We start from the raw sequence: 19,604 nt of genomic DNA on the forward strand, positions 1-19,604 counted from the left end.
ATCCTCAGCTCTTCAGTCAGTATCCAACGTACGTGTTTGTTTAACTCAGTATACCGTATTGGTTACCTTCATTGTTATCTTTTGTCAGTATTTTACGTGTGGGTAGGTTAAAGAATATCCTAAGACCTAAGTGTACCCAGAATGTAATAATATTTACGTTGATTAACAAGTGTTATGTTACACATAAATAAGGAAACAACTTTACAAAACCTGTCAAACATAACACGTTTTATTTCTTGTCGTGAGTGTCGATACTCAACGCCAGGGGATGAAATGCTTGACTCGCGTCATGTGCACGGGTTCACCAAACGCTCTGCATGTGTTGATGACGTCATTAGCCAAAAATCAATACTCCAGCACGTGTGTGTCATTAACCTGGAAAAGAACAAACAAGCATTTTTAATACATACACATGTGTGTGAAGCATGTTATGAGAACTTATTTGATTTACGGTTTCAAACTTCAATACCCTAACGTTTCTTTGATAATCTACTGATAATATTCAACAGATTTTTTTCTGTTTTATCTATCGCACGACCTTCATAAAAAATTTCAACTATTCAGTATGCTTTGGAAGCTGTGCGACTTTCTTTATGTACGAATTTTAATGTTAATGTAGATGTGTATTACATTTTTAAGTCAGCCCAATCCCCAGGGGCACAGCGACATGTCTACAGACATGCATAGTTAGAAATCGGGTTTCGATACTTGAGAGTACAGATATTCCATTATGTTTCTTTGTGCTTAAATACAAACTAGAAAAAAAGTCAGCCCCAGAGATAAAAAAAAATATTGTTTTACTGAATTTCACACAAAGCTGTACTATGGCTGTCTGTGCTAGTCTTCACTGATTGAGCAGTGTAAGACTAGAGGGAAGGCAGCTAGTCATCACAACCCACCCTTAGGCTACTCTTTTAATAAATAATAGTGGGATTTAGCGTCGTTTATAATGCTTTCACGGCTGAAATGGCGAGCATGTTTGGTGGGACGGGGATTCGAACCCGCAACCCTTAGACTGCGAGTCATGCGCCCACGCCGGGCCATTTAGTAGTGATAGACTAGATGGAAGACAGCTAGTTACGACCATCAACTTTACTTTCTACCAACGAATAGTGGGATTGACTGATACATTATAACACTCCCATTACTGAAAGGGAGAACACTATTAACGACGAGTTTCGCTTACGCGACAAATAAACATGAAATAAACATGAAAGATGATTTTCAACTTTTCTATCTCTTATTGAAAGGCTTTCACAAAATCAAACGACTGTTACTCGGTTTCTTAAATTTTCTCCAAAGAAAAAAAAATTATAACAAAACAACAAGATAAATTAATATATAAACGATTTATCCTGAACATAGTTTTAAAAACATTACTAAAATTTAATAATAAATAAAATACTTGAACAAAAGTCTAAAATTAATAACCTAAAACACAATTCTCTCTAATTTCGAACATTGTTTATTTTCTGTTTGAAATTTCTCTTTTTTTTTTCACATTCTAATATCCGGCCATCTATTGTGTAGTTTCCGCTTAACTACAAAATAGACAAACAAGCAAATTTGATCGTTGTTGTTCATAGATTAATATACTGCCAACATACTATATATTTTCACCTCTCTAGCGGTGATTTTCAACATTTTTGTTGGTGTTTAGGTCCGATTTATAAGTCTTCCGGTGAGACTGCGGTAAGTCGAAGGGGCTACAAATTTAAAACCAGGGTTTTGATTCTTAGCGGTGGACACAACAGATAGCCCAGTGTTGCTTTCCTTTAAAGAACAACCAAACAAAAGAAGCCCGTCTGGAAAGTTTAGAATTAGCTCTAATAGAAAAATAAATGCTTCTGAGATGGATGATTAATATAATAATTTTTAACTGATGTCTGTTCTGAAAATCTGTTTGTGATCTTTTCACAATTTCTGAAAATCTTTGGATTGAAAAGCAAGAGGCCACAGTAACAAATATCTATATGTTAAGTGATGTTTTGAAACGTTTGTGAAAATTAGGAAAAAAATTATTGCATATGAAAAGAGACAAAAAACGTCTCAGAAAAACAAGCGTAAGTGGATTGCACATAAAAATAATAAAGAAAAGTGCAGAAAAAATCTAAAAAGTGTTGCACATGAAAAAAAGAAGTAAAGAAAACCACGCTTAAAGCGTTGCAGATACAGAAGCTGATAAGTCAGAACGTAAACTGCAATGTTAGAAATGTTAGGTGTTCTTCAACTGCAGAGGTATCTTAAGAAGTACGACTCATACATTTGGGGATACACTGTCTACCAGCGTTGAACCTTTATTAGCAGCTCTTCACCGTTATTAGTCAATAATGGTCACACGTACATATTAGATTGTCTAGAAATAAATGTCGTTTTTGGACTACGAAGTTTGGAAAAGTATAAACCAGCGTTGTAAAACATGCTTTAATCAAAGTAAGCACCATTTGCTTCAACACACTTTTGCCAACGTGTAACGGTGCTGTTTATGACCCTGCTGTAGAAATCAAAGTTTCTATGGTCAGTGAACTCCCTAAAAGCGTTTATTCTTCAAAAAGTTGTCAGAGTGTTTGAAAAAATGAAAGTTTGTACGGGAAAGGTCTGGGGATAAAGGTGGATGAGGCAGAACCTCGATTCCCAATTCGTTCAATTTTTGGAGCGTCATCTTTGACAGGTCTCATAACACCGATTTTGTTGATCTTCAGTCAGCTCATGTGGAATCAACTTATCCAACTTTTTTTGTCTTTCCAATCGCATTCATGTGGTTATTTATGTTTGATTTGCTTGTGCCTAGCTTTTCTGCAAGCTCACGTACTGTTGTGTGAGGGTCTGTCTCAACTGCTTTCCTTAACGTGTTTTCAACTTATGATAGCTACCTTTCACGACCTTAGTGATCTTCAAGACCTTCATCTCCATGTAAAAACCTTTGAAACCAACGCTGAACTGTACGTTCAGTAACATATCCATGGCTGAATGCTCGGTTGATGTTCCGTGTAGTTGTGGTAGCTTTTCGACCAAGTTTGAAGTCGTAGAGGAAAATCAGACGAAAGTCCTTCTTGTTCATACTGCCTTAAGGGTTGCGAAACTTCCTCTGAGTAAAATTGAAACAGCAGACAATCAAGACACCTTACAAGCGACAAACGTTGGATTAAACCAATCAACCAACGATAAGTCACTCAATATTCAGCTTCTAAATGTCATCGTGAGAATTCCGACATTTATTTCTGAGCAACCTAATATAATAGATTTGTATAGACACTGAATGGACAGTTCACAAAGGTGATGAGTGGTACTTGCAAACCTGTAGGTCGGTACTGACATAAAAAAACAAAAAAACAGCAATATTATAAAAGGAAGGGGGAGATACACAGGGACCGTATGTATTACAGATAAGAGGGGGAGATACACAGGGACCATATGTATTACAGATAAGAGGGGAAGATACACAGGGACCGTATGTATTACAGATAAGAGGGGAGATACACAGGGACCGTATGTATTACAGATAAGAGGGGAGATACACAGGGACCGTATGTATTACAGATAAGAGGGGAGATGCACAGGGACCGTATGTATTACAGATAAGAGGGGAGATACACAGGGACCGTATGTATTACAGATAAGAGAGGGAGATGCACAGGGATGTATGTATTACAGATAAGAGGGGAGATACACAGGGACCGTATGCATTACAGATAAGAGGGGGAGATACACAGGGACCGTATGTGTTACAGATAAGAGGGGGAGATACACAGGGACCATATGCATTACAGATAAGAGGGGGAGATACACAGGGACCGTATGCATTACAGATAAGAGGGGGAGATACACAGGGACCGTATGTATTACAGATAAGAGGGGGAGATACACAGGGACCATATGCATTACAGATAAGAGGGGGAGATACACAGGGACGTATGTATTACAGAAAAGAGGGGAGATACACAGGGACCGTATGTATTACAGAAAAGAGGGGAGATACACAGGGACCGTATGTATTACAGATGTCGACTAAAACTTGTCTGACGTACTAAAATGTTACACTTCTTAGTAATTCAGACGTTTGCGACGTAATCTCCGAATCGGTGAAACTACATGAACGAAGTGTGATTTTTAAAATTCTGTGAACAGGAACATTCCAGCCAGATAAAAGCAGACAGAGAATGCATTTCAAAACCTACTTGTTGTTTCTATTACTAACTAAGGTATATTTGATGTAAGTAATTTTGTAAACAAATGACATGATTAATACTACTTTGATTATATATTATTATATATTTTTTGTAATCCCTTAACTTAAATAATTTTATAAAATGTCCGGAACTCAGTGAAAAGTGAAATCGAATTAGTTGAGTAATTAGGATATTTCTCTCATATTCTCGTTTTAACATAATCTATAAGCCTATAACAAGCGGGATTAGGGTTAGGAGTTTAGATCTTTCCTATAGCTTATGAAAAGCATATTTAGGAGAATAGATCTTTTTCTTAAATTTTGTTTTAGCAGCTTACACCCAAACCGGGCCCTGCATGGCCAGGTGGGTTATGGCGTTCGACTCGTAATCTGAGGGTCACGGGTTCGAATCCCCGTCACACCAAACATGGTCGCCCTTTCAATCGTGGGGGCGTTATAATGTTACGGTCAATCCTACTATTTGTTAGTAAAAGAGTAACTCCAAGAGTTAGCGATGGGTGGTGATGACTAGCTGCCTTCCCTCTAGTCTTACATTACTAAATTAGGGACAGCTAATGCAGATAGCCCTCATGTAGCTTTGCGCGAAATTAAAAAAAAACAAACAATACACCTAAACCATAATAACAGCTGAATGATAAACCTAAATTTTCTGTTAAACTGTTAGTGTAATACCCCCTTAAAACAATTAGCAAGGCATTAAATGATCCGTGCCTGTCTCTTTTTCTTTTTGCTATTTTAATTGGTAAACCTGTGACATGTGTAACATATTGTTTGTTTGAAGTTGAACACAAAGCTACACAATAGGCTATGTGTGTTTTGCCTATCACGGATTTCGACACCCGATTTATAGCTTCGTAGGTCCACAGACATTTCGCTGTGCCACTGAGGACGTGTAAAAATGTCCCAATGATGATTAATCAGTACAAGAGCTGAACCACAGCTACCCATTATGGTAAACAAAAGTTGGATTAATCTAAAAACTCTCCCTACATCATTTTATCATATTTTAAAAGAGTCTGGAGCGAAATCGTCTCACATTGTCATTGTGAGTCAAGCTGAAAACTACGCATCTATAACTTTCTCACAGAAGTTACGAAGTGCAACCCAATAGACGTGGTAGTCTTACCACTTTTCAGTAGGACCCAGAATACCAGGAAACATTGGTAAAAATCAGTTTTGCACTTTTTCTTTTTCTTTTTTTAATCATTACCCAACTCTATTTTGATTTTATTAAACGTATTACATTAACTTTGTTTCACAGCGAGGAACGATCCAATATGTCTATTTATTTGTATTAAAATATCTGTGGCTAATTCAGAAATAAAAACTTGAAAATATTTTTTGTAGTAGTTTCCCTTATTAGACTGTTTGGTCAAACTAGGAATGCACAACCTAATCTGCTCAATAATAAAGAAAATATTTTAGTTTTCAGGCTACACTTTGCTCAGGCTAGCTCAACTAAATTTATTCGCTGTTAGGCCTAAGACATTTGCCAACTTGTGTCATGGATACCTTGTTTTAAGTTATTCGTCGAAATAAAAACTATATTTACAAAACTAAACTAACTAAGTAACTAGCTAGCAATAACAGAAATACTGACTAAAACATTCACTTACTCAGTCATCATCTACACTAGCGTAACTCGAGTTTTTAACTTGTTCAGATCATTTTCTAACATTTCAAAAAAGTTCTTGCCATCAATCCACGAGCTCATCACGAGACGTGAAACCTCCCCTGTGTAAACAAACTGTGCAAAAGCTTAAATAATAAAAAAAAAATAGCCTACACGATATGTTCGTGAAACCTTAAGTTTAACTCGTGTAAAATTTACTTAAATTAATAAGTTTTAAATACATTGTTTACAGTTAAGTATCATTCTAGATTATCCAATAATTCTTAGTTTTGGTTTCTTTTCTTCGATTTGATACGGTAACACTGAAACAAACTGAATACATACATATCTATTTGTTTCATGACAGACGTTTTTTGAAAGTTTTTAGAAATTAAACAAGAAAAATAATTCATACAAACGGAATCTATAAAGCTAGGATGGAGTGATTGGTAAAAATCTTTAAAAACCTATGGGTTCTTTCTTTTGCTGGACCTTACCCTCACAGTGTACGTAAGAATAATCAAGTTTCTTTAAAGTTAATGGTATCTCTTACGTCTTCATAGACTTCTCAAAATGATCTGCCAAAACAAATACTAAAAAAAAAAGAGAAAACTCTCAACTGGCTTCCAGTAAAAGAAGAGGTAGTCAGAACCGGTTTGTACCAGCAGAATTCACACCTGGACAAAACTAATTTTATAAGTCATAGCGAAATATGAAAAATAAAGCACGACACTAAAAGGAAAAACTACAGGACGAAGCAAATTAAGTCATGTGAAACAAAAAGAGTTATACAAACATACAACAACACGGATCAGATTTGAAGTAACGATTTTATTATTGGACCTGACAAATCACCGCGATCGAGAGACAAACAGATGTGCTTGAAATTTTGATCAGGGACAACATTGAGACCCCTATTTCACGATTTGACCTACAAACCTGGGGAAGTACTTTCAGATAAGTGACTAGCACAAGGAAACAGGTCATGTGGTCACGCTTAGTAAATATAGGATGAAACTGAAAGTGCCGCGCCCTGGTTGACCCCAAAAATAATAGGTGTAAAAAATAAACAATAGTCTGTCGAACGGAACGGCCTGCCCTTGAGACTAGTCCTAAACGGACTTTTCTCGGCCAGGGCTAACAACATTTAATTTGAAACACTGACATAATAACAGCATTCTCTATTGTTGTTATTGATTCTTTAAATATGTAAAATAACAAAGCTAGAGACTTAGGAAAACGAGGTTGTTGTAAGTGGCATATCGTATATTATATCATTATCCCAGAAACATGTACATTTCTAACCCATATGCAATAAACTAACCTAACCAGCATCAGTAACGACGCACATCTGATGCTCCCCAAGTTGTTTAACAACTATTAATTATCGATTATACTTTATATTCGTATTTTGTTTGTCCTGAAAATTCATGCGTACTTAATTACGACGGATTTAACATGCTTTAGTACACATTTCATATAACAATATATTAAAACCTTATTGAAGTTTTTAAAAATATACTGACGTTAGAACAACATTATAACGTTTATTTATTGACAGTATTCAGTACGGTAATGTTTAGCCCTAACTAAACCACACACACACAAAACGTACACAAGTTATATACAATACTAATTTTTCTCTTTATCGAATATAGCCAGTACTTAAGACGGCTTAACTAATATCAGGCGTGAGAAAGATGAACTTGAAGATTTACGTGTATACGATTAGAATTCCTTTTTTACTATTATAGAAGTTGTGTATTTATAAAGAACTGTTGCAATAAAAATATTAATTTGATCGCAAACGTTTTATGACCTCTCCAATTATATATATATACAGATAAACTGCATAAAGACATCCTTGACAGATAAGACCGGGTCAGGCATGGCAAGGTGGTTAAGGCACTCGACTCGCGGACTCAAATCCCTGTCACACTAAACATGTTCGCCCTATCAGCTGTGGGGGTTATATAATGTGACGGTCAATCTCACTATTCGTTGGTAAAAGAATAGCCCAATAGTTGGCGGTGGGTGTTAATGACTAGCTTGCTTTCCCTGTAGTCTTACACTGCTCAATTAGGGATAACTAGCGCAAATAGCCCTCGTGTTGCTTTGCGCGAAATTCAAAACAAGCCAAACCAGATAAGACCGATCGCCAAAGTAACTAGTGTGCTGGATCTAAATCGAAAGATCTAACGTTTGAGCCATGATATATACTCCTGAACTTGCTTTGCACTTTAGGCCACGGATGCTTTATAAAAGTAACAACAAATTTTGTGTATTGGTTAAGTTGCTGACTGGTACAAAATTAGGGACAGCTGCATCTAAGCCTTTGATCTTTGGCCTGACCCTTTCAATGAAACTGGTACTAAAACGTAATAATAAATAACTGTTGTTAAAATTAAATAATAATAACATTTTTGTAACTCTTGTTCTAATTCTGTGTTGTAAATAATTCCATTAAATTGATAATAATTATATTTAGTTTTCTCAATCTAGTTCATACCATAACAGTTGATGTATCTGCTAATAATATATACTGCATTTAGTCTACTGATTAATTTGTAACCTAGTCAGCATTATGAGATTACAAGTTAAAAAACAAATGTCATAAAACATTCTATAAGAGACAATGAATATATTTACTAGAATCTATATTCACCATTAATCAGTGTAACGATTTAAATCGTTCCCTTGGTATTTACCTATTCCTTTGTGAAGGCAGAAAAAACAAGAACACAAATTAAGACTAAATTCAATTTATCTTCACGTCCACCCTTTCAGAAAAAAAACACACTAAAGGACATATAGTACCACTGTCACTGCTCTTTAGCCTAACGCTTCAAACCCATCCGTTGGTAAACCTTCTCCTAGACTTTAAGATTGTGACGTGTATTTGATTAACTGAGAAAATTTTGTGTAGGCCTATTTATGTGTATCCGTAGATAAAATAGTTCAATATAGATATAAAAGATAAATTGAAATATGACAGAATTCTCGCACTATGTTTCGTCAAGAGTTGATCTCCTTTCTCGGTATACATTTTTATCAATTATGTTTTGTGTACTTTGTTCTTATCCAAGTTGCTGCCTAAGGTATGTTGAGGTCACAATATTTGTACTAGTTGCAAGAGAGCGGAAGTTCTTCCTTCTTTATCACTGAATTAAGTACAAGAGTCTAACTTTAAACAAACAAAGGATAGTGCTGTTGACAGGAAATTCGCCTCAATTAATCTACGTTCTTTGGGATTATCGGACTTAGAGCGAGTGATCTTGTAAGTTGAGGTTACAGACACTCATTGATAAAGTGGTTGCAGTATCTTTTTTGATGTGATAACGTACAAGAACATAGAAATTCAAAATTATTCCTAGTAGATGATGTTGTAGCTTGTTTGCAAAATCTGAGTCACCGCAATCACTTCACTAACCTAAAACCAATTTTCACGCTTGTCTGCTTCAATTTAACTCTTAAACCTAACTAGCTGAAACAATCAAAAACCACAGCATGACATAATCTATGACCAATTGATAGTTATGTAACTAAAATAGTCATAGTTTAACGGTAAGACAGAAATTACTTATACAACTTAGTACATAAGAATTCACGAATTAGAATTTAACACTTGTCTCAATCTATTTATAATGTATAATTCTAAATAATTAAAAACAAACTGTACAGTCGTGTTGGTAAGACAAAAGATAACACAGGAATATAAAAGAGCTACATTTTTTTTACCGAACGGTAAATCTTAAATGGTATTTTGTGTTACACGGATTTCCTTTAGAGTAAATGGGTAGGGTCCATTAAACAGAAGGTTCAACGAATACTGTGTTACTCAGCAAGTGAATGAATTTGTCACAAAGAAAGAGTCCATTCACTGAAATACACAATACAACAGTATTAAAAATAAGGCTAAAGACACAACACAAAATAAGGGTCAGTATTTTTGTTATTTTAGTATGTAACTGACAAGAGAGATAGTGTGAAAAACCTTTATTAGTTAAATGTAAGTTGAAAGAAAGAAAAATTTAAAAATTTAAAAACCTTCTACGTTGAATACAAAAAATAATAAAAGTTAAGCATATCAAAACAATTTGAAAAACGTAATGCTCACTTAACAGGAGAGAGCTCGACAATTTTTATAAAAATAACGCCAGGCTGGTCACGTCGCGCACAATACTAACGTTAACACTAAATTTGAACTATTCATTCATTACCTAATTCAGCAGTAGAAAAGACAACTCTCAGTGTTGTTTCACGAATGAAGTGCCACCTATATTTTTTGCAAAAATGAACAACGAGGGTGATTCTCACCTTATACACAGGGTTCGAAGAATGCGAGAAACTTAATCGAGCGACTTCCGTGTTCAAACGGAACTTAGATAAAATCGAAATTTCAGAGAAAATTACGTACTAAATAAGGAAATGCAATATTTTACTACCCTTTGCGTATATGCCATGGTTTGGTGGTTAACGTCGGAGGTTTGAATTCTATCACCATACTCTTACACTGCTAAATTAGGGACAGATAACGCAGATAGCCCTCGAGTAACCTTGCGCAAATTTCAAAACAAACCAAACGAACTATCACCATACATGTTCGTCCTTTCAGCCGTGTGTGAGTTATAATGTGCGGTCAAACCTATTAGTAGTTAATAAATAGTAGCCCAAGAGCTGGCGACAGGTGGTGTTGACTACTTATTCTATTGGTTCCATCACTTTTAAATTAGGGACAGCTACCACTGATGGTCTTCTAGCAGCTTTGTGCAAAATTCAACAAACAAATAAACACAATATGAATATGAGATACAGAAGACGATGTACTAAAAATTACACACAATAGAAATGTTTCTCATAACCCAGACCAACTTTAACATTACACACAATAGAAATGTTTCTCATAACCCGGACCAACTTTAACATTACACACAATAGAAATGTTTCCACAGTTCTCATAACCCAAACCAACTTTGGATAGATAAATAAAAGCTTCCAATTATCACAGTTTTACGTATTTAAATGGAAGTTGGGAAAAAAAACATACACTTCATTTTCATTTGGTTGTCGTTAAACGCAAGTTTAGCTATACAATGGATTATCCGTGTCCTGCTCATCACGGATATCGATAACTGAATTTTTGCGCCATAGTCCCTTAGAATTATCACTAAAGTATGAAGTAATTCTCTTAACCCTCTTGTACGCTAAACTATTTTAGAGTGGAAACAGCGAAGTTTATTGGTTGGAACACCCATATCTTTCTTGTTTATTGTTATATTATTAAAGACAAGTTTGTTTTTAAAGAATAATATTTCTGAATAAATATGAGCGACCCGTGTTAACTATAAGAAAGGTCAGGAGACATGGTATGTGAGTTAAGCATGCTTCCCAGTTTGTTGATAGATTGGTTGTTTGGCGTTTTAAGGTGCAAAACAACTCTGGCTATGCTATCTGCGCCAAACAACCGGTAAAAATTACACTAATAGTGAAACTACCATAAAATGTAAAAGTTAAAACAGTAAGATAAAAATTTTAAAACATTTGTAAGGTGGACAGTGTTACCATCGTCAATGACACTGACACTGTCCAGCGTCAGGAGGGCAAACCTTGGACAAAACACAGCACGACAGTAAAACGCGGGCTATTGTGGCCTGATTGTTACACAGACCACACGTTGGTGCATCAGTCCCAGATAAAAGAAAACGATGAGTTAAAAACTGTGACCAATATGTAGTCTAGTTAGAACAACTTCCTCCTTCAATCCTTACAGAAACAAGACGGCCAAAGTCCAATAGAAGGTTTTATCTGGAAAAGCTTGTTATCATGTTTCTCACTCCAAGTCGACTGGCAACTGGCGCGGAGCCGAGTTTTGAATACAAGACCACAGTCCATGTATGGGATAGGCACAGCAATGATAGCACCGGAGCAAACAGACCTAGCTGTGGTGTCAGCAAGCTCGTTCCCGCTAATACCAACGTGGTCCGATATCTAAAGAAAATGGATAGTAGATGTTATAGATAAATGTGCCAGTCGGTTTTGAATATCAGCGAGAACAAGGTGTGAACCAACGTGAAGCGATTCCAGGGCCAGTAGAGAACTAAGAGAGTTAGTATAAATAGTATAGTTCGTGTACTGCATAGCTTCTATATGATCTATGACAAGAGAAATGACATACAGTTCTGCAGTGAGCACAGAAACTGTACAGAGGATTCTGTGTGTAACCATCAAACCACAACATATCATGGCAGAGCCCACACAGTCACCTGACTTCGCACCATCTGTATAAATAGGAATGGAAGGATGGATCTGACATCTGTATAAATAGGAATGGAAGGATGGTTCTGAAGATGTTCAGCAGATAGAAGCCGATACTTCTAATCAGGAGTATCCACCTTCCTCAGATGGCTCAAAGAAAGGTCACACTTGGGGATATGAATAAGCCATGGTAGGATAGGTCAACCAGTGGTGACAGCAACGTCATCCAAGGACAAACTTAATTTAGACAGCTGCGCCTGGATACAAAGGCCAAAAGGAACAATGGCTTTACCTTAGAATTTAAGTATCCTGTCTTGATATTGGTAGGTTGACGTGGGACGTAAACGTTAAAATAATCATGTTTATTTGTTTTTTAATTTCGCGCAAAGCTACTCGAGGGCTATCTGCGCTTGCCGTCCCTAATTTAATAGTGTAAGACTAGAGGAAAGGCAGCTAGTCATCGCCTCCCACCGCCGATTCTTGGGTTACTGTTTTACAAACGAATAGTGGGATGGACCAAAACGTAATAACTCCCTCCCGGCTAAAAGGTCGAGCATGTTTGGTACGACGGGAATTCGAACCCGCGACTCTCATACTACGAGTTGAACGCCTTAATCCACCTGGCCGTGACGGGCCGTATTACGTTTGTAGATAGCATTATTCTGTCTTTGGAGTGAAGATTCGGCGCACCGCAGAAACGTCTTGTTTGTGTTTTCTTATAGCAAAGCCAAATCGGGCTATCCGCTGAGTCCACCGAGAGGAATCGAACCCTTCATTTTAGCAATGTAAATCCGTAGTCTTACCGCTGTACCAGCGGGGTACTGGCTGGACAAACCAGCGCGGATCTCCGACTCTAGAATGTTCTTTAAATCCCTTTCAACCTATGGATTGTTTTTTCACTATTTTATCTAAGTTTGTATTTGGAGGATCCATAATAAAAAAAAAAAGAATATTTCGGTGCCCACTGACCCCACCCACCATGAAGCCCTACGAGGGGGACGCACTACAATGTCAAATAAGAACACTGCAACAACGCCAGGGTTTCGTGAGCACTATACCCAAGCACCAGCATCAGATATAATGTCCGCATCACCCGTTGAGAACATCCAACACTGATACTTGGTTGACCCTTGCCCAAGTGAACCCGCTGATTGACCCTGAGGACGAGCAACCCCAAGGCCGCCCGTCTACAGGAATTCGAGGACCCTTCATTGGTCGCCACGCAGAGCAAACACGTGGGTGGATATTTAGATCTTACCACGTAGAGAAATCCACACTAAGGGAATCCTTCTCAGAGTAACATTCCTATTAAACAACGTTCATTTTGTTTAAATTTTGATTTCGTAATTGTGAAGGGATTTCGAAATAAGCTAACTATTAATAGTTTATTAATGTGTGATTGTATTCTTGTTGAAAATACCTGATGGTTGTATTCATGGCCATACATTTTATCAGTTTTACTTATTCACTCACAACAATTATGTAATTAAGAAAATGAAGGAAATTAAGTTAGTTAGTCCATTGTTTGTGAAACCAATTTAAAATAGTCTGAATCACCGAAAAACAAAAGCTATTGTTTGTTTTATTGAATTTCGTGGAAAGCTAACCGTCCCTAGATCTGAAGTGAGAGACACACAGTTAACACTACCAACCGCCAGTTCTTCTGTTACGTTGTAATATCGAATAGTAGGGTTAACCATCATGAGGCTGAAAGGGTAAAAATGTTCAAAGACGGGTTTCGATCCCACGGCCTGTAGTTCGAGCACCATAATCATTAACCCTTTGAAGTTCTGCTTTGTGCTTAGTTGTAAACTAATAACATTGTCACAGATGGAACTGTAAATAGTTACATGGCATACTATTAATTACAATTTAGGAAATAATACTTATCGCACAACAAGATTAAGGGGAGCTTATAATGGAAAGTTTCTTTCAGAGCAATACATACTGAGCCATCTGTGGTGTCTACTGCAGGGAAGTGAACCTCGGATTTTAGCGTTGTAAGTCTCTAAACTTACCGCTGTCCCATTATGGAGAAGAAACAAATTAGATTATTTGAAACACAGGCATAAAGAAACAAACTAGACGTTTTCAATATATTCTTAATTTATTTATGATATCCACTCATAGCTAGATAAATATTAACTTTATTACATAATACTGATGTAGTATTGATAAAAAATAACAACATCGTATCCTTGAGTTTCATTCTGTAGCGAAATATCGAGTTCATAATGACGTAAGGGATTTGGTTTTAGCCAACTGCCTTCTGTTATTGCGAATTCAGAATTTCTTGTTTCACACTTAACGTTGCTACCCTGAGCACGGGAGGAACACCTGAAGAAGCGAGTATTTCTGGAAGCCCATGAGTCACTCTTTGACGTCATGTTTCCGAGGAATGACCAGTAGGCACTGGTGTTAACATATAGGGGATTCGATCAGTCCCCCGTCCAGAAATATCCGTAAAAGATTTTAAAAGATGTAGTAAAAAAAAATAAAAAAATAAAAAAACGCATACGCGAAGAAGCTCACTGAACATTTATACTTAACGTTAATATGATGTTCACGTTAATCAAACGAAAGTTTAGAATGTTGCTTATATAAAACCATCTACACTCGACTTTAATCCCGCTATCTAACACCCGGATGCAAATTATTCAGAGAGTATTTTTTGGAGTGTCAGAAAGTACCAAGAATCATGGAGGGTTCACTTTAACCCTGTGACGTCACAAACCCTATCGGCAAGGTAATCGAACGGCATTTCTGAAATGTTAGATTTCAGTAAATTGCAGAGATAACATTTATTTACTTTCTTTTATGTCTGTTTTATCACAGATTTCAAACATCCTAAATTATCAACAAAAGTATAATTGCCACTACTTTGTAAAGTAAGAGCGATTTGGTTAACCTGAATATGTGGAAATGTTAAAAACAATAAAGTTGATACGGCATTGAATGAATTATCGTCTCCTAGCGTTCAGTTAATTTAAAACATGTTTACAATATTATTTATATCACACCTCGCCAGCTTCTATGAATTGTTTATGTCATATCGATTGTTAGAAAATATTGTTGGGCGGTTTGCAGTTAGATTTTGTTCCTTATATGAAAATCTTGGAGATTTGTATGTCGTATGGATGGTCAACAGTTCCTTGTAGATTTATACAAGTTCCTGAGACTATATATTCTTTGTTAAATCTGATAAAGTGTGCATTATGGATACTAACGACTTATGCGTATTTTCATATCCACGAATGAACGGATAATTGCACATATTCCTGTTTGATTTTTTTAGTTTTTATTATCTTTGCAGTCTATTCTGATTATATACGTTTTGAACATTGGTGTATATTTTGATGTATGACCTAAAAACACTCTTTCATTGGCTGTTAAAGGTCTAACTTTTAACGTTATATTTACTTGCAGCGTGGTGCAAGTTTGTTAAATATCAGCTGTAGTTTGATGTAAGACGATTGAACCTCAGTTGTAGTCTCATGTGATGCTACTTGACTTCAGCTATAGTCTGACGTGAGCTGACTGAACCTCAGTTATACTGTGACGTGAACTGACTGAATCTTAATTATAGTCTGACGTAAACTGATTAAACCTTAGTTATAGTCTGAAGTGAGTTGACTGAACCTTAGTTGTAGTCTAACTAAACCTTAGTTGCAGGCTGACGTAAACTGATTGAACCTTAGTTGCTGTCTGACGTGAGCTGAATGAACCTTAGTTGTAGTCTGATGTCAGCTTATTGATTCTTTACGTCCTAACGAGTTTGTTTGTTTGGTTTGAATTGCGCGCAAATCTACACGAGGGCTATCTGTGCCTGCCGTCCTTAATTTAGCAGTGTAAGATTAGAACTCGTCTTCACCAGTTCTTGGGCCACTCCTTTTACCAACGAATAGTGGGATTGAGCGTAAAATTATAACGCCCCCCTCGGCTGAAAGGGTGAGCATGTTTGGTGTGACGGGGATTCAAATCTGCGACCCTCAGATTACCAGTCAAGCACCCTAACCACCTGGCCATGCCGGGCCAATCCTGACGTGCAGTTGCGTATTATCCATTATCCATTTGACCTCTTAGCAAATAAGACAAGGTTAGATATTTATATTTCTTGTGCGAGTCTTAAATTTACACCGTCACCAAAAATCTCCTTCTTTTGAGTTTTACATTCTACATAAATTTTGTAAAAATTTTATTCGAGAATTTGGAAACGCACGTGCCTCTTTTGATATATTAACATTCGTTTCATTGTTGTGACTGTTGAACGTTTGTTTCACTGTTTCTGATAGTTTATCTTACTGATTTTCACCTAGTTAAGATTTGTAACGAATATCATACTTTATAACGTTCATAATTATAATTTAAAAGATATATGGGGGGACAGTGGGGAGCTGATACTTGGTTTATCTATCTTCGGTATTACACAATACATTGATTAACGATATTAACACAATAAAATCACAATATGAGTAGTACTGAACACATTGTACCAATTTTAATATCTTGTGAAGTAAAAATATGTGGAAATCACACATTAGACTTGACCTCTTACAGTACTGTATTAGCTTAATGAAATTATATTCATCTTAACTACAAATATATGTAGTTTTAATATTGGAATTCATTACAAAATTTGAACTTCCTCTATTCAGACCTAATAACGTGGTTACAAAATCCTTTGATCTTTGAATAAGAGGAAATAATCCAAGTTACAACCCTTAACGAACGAGGAAAGGACCTGTGAATCAATAGCTGATTCGTCACGAGGACGGAACTTCTGTGAATTTAATGTTCTCAGGGAATTTTGACAATCGAGGGAAGAATAGGAACTCATAATTACATTAAGTATTTTGTTTTTAGGCTCGATTTTAACAGATCCAATCATGACTGTCAAAACCAATCAAAAGAGCAAAACCTAAGGTTTCGATTTCTTTATTCAGTGATTTGTGATGACGAGAAATCCACTTTAAATAACAATGTGTTTCAGGACGGCTGGTATGGGTATTAAAACTTTTATTAAAATAAAGTACAGAACAACGTTTCGACTTTCTTAGCTTTAATAAAAGTTTTAATATCAATACCCGCTGTCTTGAGATATATTTTTATTCAGTCATTGTTTTGGTTTTCTTTGTGTTATTTCAGTAAGTCGATTTTGAAAGTTATATTATCATAAAGTGCTGAGTTTAATACTAAAATTATGATATTGTCTTTAATGTTTACGTTTATCAGATATTAACGTCAAGACAAGTGAGCTTTTGGACAACCATTTTATCGTTTCTAAAACTCTTGATTCTATTATGCAAGCTGGAAGGTTTTTAATATAAATACTGGAGTTTTACATATACATATGTATCTGTCTCTATCTATATATTGAAGATATATGTATATTCCTATCCCAAAACAATAGCATGACCTATTTAAACACTCATTATTAAAAGGAATATGAAACCAACTTACTCTCCAACCTAATTCAACGAGAGCTTAGTCGGTTGGAGTTTCTCATTAGGAAAATACATGTCAGACAGTGTCCCTTTCGAATGCTGCTCTGTATGTACGTAGCCCGCGGTACAGGCTTAGCCTAGATAGAGTGGGAATAGGAGATGGAAAGTGGGTTGTTTGCTGGGAATCTAGAACGTTGTTCCGTCCTGGCTTTGGAACTAAATATGAGTTGTTGTTTTTTTTTGTACGTCTGTTTTTTCCCAGTTACATAATTAAAGTACCCACTAGCCACAAGCCAAACGTATCATATAACATTTCTTAATGCGGAAATATTGGATGGTAAAAATATGAAACTTTTGTATATTTGAGTGTTGGTTTTATGAATCGTCGGACAGTCTGTGACGTTACGAATAATATTACGTAAAGTTTGCTTTTCTTTTTAAAGTTATGTCAGGAACAAAGATCCGACTTGAAGTGGATTCATAAAATCCGTAAGGAAATAAAACTGTTTAGAATAACTCATTTTAAAGCTTTCTGATTGAATGTAGTTTATAGACTATCATATTAATATCAACTCCTGTCAAAATTCAACATTCCTTGAAATAATTATAAGCATACGTCATCTCAGCAAGCCAGATGTAGAGTCACGTGGTCCATTCAAGCTTAGTCTTCGTTTGTTTGTTTTTTTTGGAATTTCGCACAAAGCTACTCGAGGGCTATCTGTGCTAGCCGTCCCAAATTTAGTAGTGTAAGACTAGAGGGAAGGCAGCTAGTCATCACCACCCACCGCTAACTCTTGGGCTACTCTTTTACCCACGAATAGTGGGATTGACCGTCACATTATAACGCCCCCACGGCTGGGAGGGCGAGCATGTTTGGCGCGACGCGGGCGCGAACCCGCGACCCTCGGATTACGAGTCGCACGCCTTACGCGCTAGGCCATGCCAGGCCAGCTTAGTCTTCACTCCTTCACTCCTATCTTAAAACAGTTGTTTTCAAACTGTTTTGTCAGTGGACCACTTTGGCGGGACAAAAGATCCACGAACCACCTTCCGGTCCTCTTCCACCCCGCTATCGCTTGCCAATGAAAAAACAGCAACAAAAACTCATCAGAAATAAAGGAAAGAATGGAGCTGCTTTGGATGAGTCCTCGTCCCATCTGGAAAGCCATCTTGATGAGTCCTCGTCCCATTTGGAAGGTCATCTTGAATAGTCCTCGTCGTCCCATCTGGAAGGTCATCTTGAATAGTCCTCGTCCCATCTGGAAGGTCATCTTAAACAGTCCTCGTCCCATCTTGAACTATCAGTAGTCCGTCGATCACACTTTGAGAATAACTTGGACTTAGATATGTATGAAAGCTGTTTATTTGCTGTAACATTTAATCCAATAACCAATTTTTTGTGGTATCTCTATAAAAAGAAACAAATAGAAAACAACACCTGGCTAATTTGTCGTCCATCACTTTATCTTTCTTAGTTTAACATCAAAAAAGCTGTAGTTTCACCGAAGGATAATGACATCACATTTATCAAATGTGAAATATTACACCATTATCCTTTCATTTCGAAGTTAAAAACAAATCTGTCTCATCTAGTATCCTCTTCTGTTATTATTATTATTTTATAAATCAGTTTCATTCAGCCTATGTATTTTGTAAAAATGTCTCTTTACCAAAAAATAGTGCTATGTACACATTTCAGCTCCTAGAAGTTTGCATCATAATTAATCGGGCATGCCCATTGCAACTCTTAATTGCAACTCCAATTGCAGTAATATTTCTTGTATTTTGTTGGCAACCTAATGCATAATTCGAACTCTGTAATATAAGCAATCCGTCAACGAAGTATAGTTCTTTAAAAAAATAATAACAAAAAAAGAAAAATTTCACATTTTGCAATCTCTTCACATATTCTTAAAAAACCACTTTTAAAACGAAGTTTGTTCATGTTCTCACTAAGACTTCGAATACAGTTTGTTACGTGAGTAAGGAAGTTTTACTTGGAAAAAACTTTTGTTTCCAAAGAAGGAAAAACTCACCAGGAACTCAGTTATAATTTTTGTTTGTTTGTTTATTATTAAGCACAAAACTACACAATGAACTACTG

At 36.3% G+C, this 19,604-nt stretch overlaps 2 long non-coding RNA genes across 3 annotated transcripts; one reads left to right on the top strand and one right to left on the bottom strand.

The window, feature by feature from the left end:
• Positions 1-213: 213 nt before the first annotated feature.
• LOC143238736 (uncharacterized) lies at positions 214-8,726 on the bottom strand. 2 transcript variants are annotated; one of them, XR_013020731.1, is made up of 2 exons: positions 8,510-8,726; positions 214-375 (listed from the first exon to the last, which is right to left on the bottom strand). It is a non-coding gene; the product is annotated as an uncharacterized LOC143238736 (long non-coding RNA). The 2 variants fall into 2 exon arrangements; XR_013020732.1 differs by having other exon boundaries at positions 8,467-8,726.
• Positions 8,727-15,286: 6,560 nt separating this feature from the next.
• Positions 15,287-18,935, top strand: LOC143238739 (uncharacterized). Its single transcript, XR_013020736.1, has 2 exons — positions 15,287-16,152; positions 18,511-18,935. It is a non-coding gene; the product is annotated as an uncharacterized LOC143238739 (long non-coding RNA).
• The last annotated feature ends 669 nt before the right edge of the window (positions 18,936-19,604 follow it).

The sequence above is a fragment of the Tachypleus tridentatus genome, chromosome 13 (assembly GCF_004210375.1).
Source record: "Tachypleus tridentatus isolate NWPU-2018 chromosome 13, ASM421037v1, whole genome shotgun sequence".
Lineage (NCBI taxonomy): Eukaryota > Metazoa > Arthropoda > Merostomata > Xiphosura > Limulidae > Tachypleus > Tachypleus tridentatus.